Source organism: Grammomys surdaster, unplaced genomic scaffold (assembly GCF_004785775.1).
Source record: "Grammomys surdaster isolate TR1022 unplaced genomic scaffold, NIH_TR_1.0 170, whole genome shotgun sequence".
NCBI lineage: Eukaryota > Metazoa > Chordata > Mammalia > Rodentia > Muridae > Grammomys > Grammomys surdaster.
Window position 1 is genome coordinate 17202121 of NW_021604618.1, and position 2937 is coordinate 17205057.

The following is a 2937-nucleotide window of genomic DNA, read 5'->3' on the forward strand; positions in this document are numbered from 1 at the left end:
TGGTGTGCTCCAAACATCCTCCCAGTCCCATCTCCCTGCTCTCGAATTCCAACACAGTAGGGGATCCAAACTTTTGGGGACCTTGGCCCTCCACTTTCACTGGAGTCTAACAAGGTCACACTCAATTCCCTATACAGGTGCGTGAGTCCCTCCCTTTGTGCTCTCTGGTTGGTGGAAACCATGTTTTCTGTCTTACCCTTAAATATAGGGCACACTAAACTAAGAAAGTACTAACATCGTCTTAGATTTCAAATTACAGTTGGACAACAGTTGCCAAGGAGAACTACATAACCTATCTTGGCTTGTGATGTGAATGTAGAATAAAACTTTGTTGAGTATATTTGCTGATATTTTGAGTTTATTTGTTAGTGTGGCTTTCCTGCCCTAAAATCCTGACAATGTTGCCCATCTCCTGCCATATTAATCCATCTCTAAAGGATGGTTCAAAGGTAATACCCTAACAGTGTTTCGTACTATTGAAGATTAAACAATCAAGATGAAAGAAAGTTTCTTCAGGTATTATAAGACTATTTTACTCCTATGTTTTTTGTTTCATTTCAAGACAGGGTTACTCTGTGGAGCAACACCTGTCCTGGAATTTTCTGTAGACCAGGCTAGCCTGGAACTCAGATATCCACCTCTGTTTGTATCCTGAGTGCTAGTATTAAAGGTGTGCACCACCACACCCAGCTCTAATTCTTACTTATGTCCTTCTTTATTTCAAGCATCCATCACTGTATATTCTCCTAACTTCGGGAACAGTTTGTGAAGGTGGTTCTGGGTTTTCATGTCAAGGAGATATGCTTCTAAAATTAAAGTGACTGTTAGTAGTGTACTCCTAATCTGATATTTGGCAACCTGAAGGTCTTAGTGCTCTCTAATGAATTTTGCATCAACAGAAATTATCTTCTTTCTTACTTTACATATTAAAAAAAATAAACTTGTGCTGTGTCTTCTCACTTCCTTCTTGCACTTGCTGTATCTGAAGGGTAGCGCTTTGTCTAGTCATGACTCTATTTCAGCAACTTCCATGAATATATTTTTTTTTTGCACATGAACACACTTTATTTTATGATGTGCTAACTTCAAGTAGGTTTTAATGGGGCAGCTCTGGTGGGATGCATGTGTTTTCCCAGCACATGGAAGAGGGAAATGGGAGGATCCTCCTACCCAAGACCAACCAGCTTGGACCATTACTTAAGTCACCCCCTCCTCATTGCATTTCTTCTCAGATCCTTGTAGACAACACATTAGTCATCACCAGGAAAAGTAATTCCATGGTCAATACTGCTCAGGTTACCATTCTTGTCCCATGTGGGTCCTGACTCATTCTGTTCTCAACAGAGCCTACACATAGGAGAGCCTAGGTGTAGCCAGTTACGGTTGCCATGGTAAAGGTCGGAAGGCTAAGTGTAAAGACACTAAATATGTTCCCTAAAGCCACATGAGATGAATGGAAGTCCTGCAATCAGAGACAAGTGACGTCTCTAAAATACAAGACAGGGCTGGATAAAAGTAGCCTTGAAGGAGGTGTGATAACTGGGTAGGGGATCAATTTTCACTTTGATTCTTTTCACATCTAAGTTAGCCCTAATACAAAGGTATCAAAAAGTAAACTTTCAACTACAACATAATGAGGAAAAAGTAACAGGACACTGTTTTGAACAGCCAAGAGGCTCTGACCATGCTGACTGTTGAACATCTGTCCTAACTACTCAAGTTTGCCATTCAGAAACTGAAACAGCCAGGGACGGATGCATTCCAGAAACCTGTTCCATTGGAGCAGTACCCTGATTATGAAGAATATATTTTCCACCCCATAGACCTTTGTACATTGGAAAAGAATGTGAAAAAGAAGAGGTACAGCTGTATGGAAACCTCCCTGGCTGATGCCAAGTGGATCTTGCACAACTGCATTGTTTATAATGGGGGAACCACAAGTTGATGCAAATAGCAAAAGTCATCACCAAAATCTGTGAGCATGAGATGAATGAAATTAAAGTATGTCCAGAATGTTATCTTGCAGCTTGTCAAAAATAAGACAATTGGTTCTGTAAGCCCTGTAGCAATCCACATCCTTTGGGCTGGACAAAACTGAAAGAGTTTTCATTCTGGCCAGTGAATGCTCTGAGAGACAAAGACCGGCAGGCTGGTCCCTGTTTCTTTGGACAATATGACAGAGCTTGGGTTCCAGTTAATAATTGCTACCTCATGTCTAAAGAAACCCCCTTTTCTGGGAAAAAAACTAAAACAGCTCCATGAAAGATATGGAAGCTTACGTGGAAAACATACGGAGGAAGTTTGGGATTTTTAATTACTCCCCATTCAGAAAGCCCTACATTCCCAATAGCCGTACCAAATGCTTCTTGATCTCAGCAACCCCAGTGTCAGCACTACCAAGACAAACAGGAGAAGGTGAAGCTAAATTTTGACATGACAGCGTACTTCAAGATCATTCTGAGCAAGCCCCTTCTGAGCTGGGTGCAGGCCGCAGGATCTCCCTGTCTGACTTGCCTAGCTCCCCCACCAGTATGAACTCTTCTGTGCACAAGGGCTCCGAAGTGGAGCAGGACCCTGAGAAGAAGGCCACATCCAGCAACTTCAGGACAAGCGAGGAGTCCATGGATTTCCTTGATAAGAGGTCAGACCCAGTTGGTAGAGTTGGATAGGAGGCCACTTGGTGCATTCTGGCATCCATGGAGGCCTCACTAATAGGTGCAAGCAGGCAGGCACCACTAGATCCCACAGATGAGGGAAGTATTCCCAAAGGCCAGCTGGGACCATTCTTAGAAGCAGGTGGAAATGGACAAACTTTGCAGGGCTCGAGGCTAATGTCAGAGCTGTTCCATGAACATTTTTATGTGCATCTATACCATCTGGATTTTGATGACAAACACTTAAGAAAACCTACAGTGACTCACAGGGACGCATCTTACC

The 2937-nt window shown here is 42.7% G+C and overlaps 1 pseudogene; it reads left to right on the top strand.

Annotated features, from left to right (window-relative positions):
* The first annotated feature begins 438 nt into the window (after positions 1–438).
* On the top strand, positions 439–2712 carry LOC114620739 (annotated as a pseudogene).
* Positions 2713–2937: the final 225 nt, after the last annotated feature.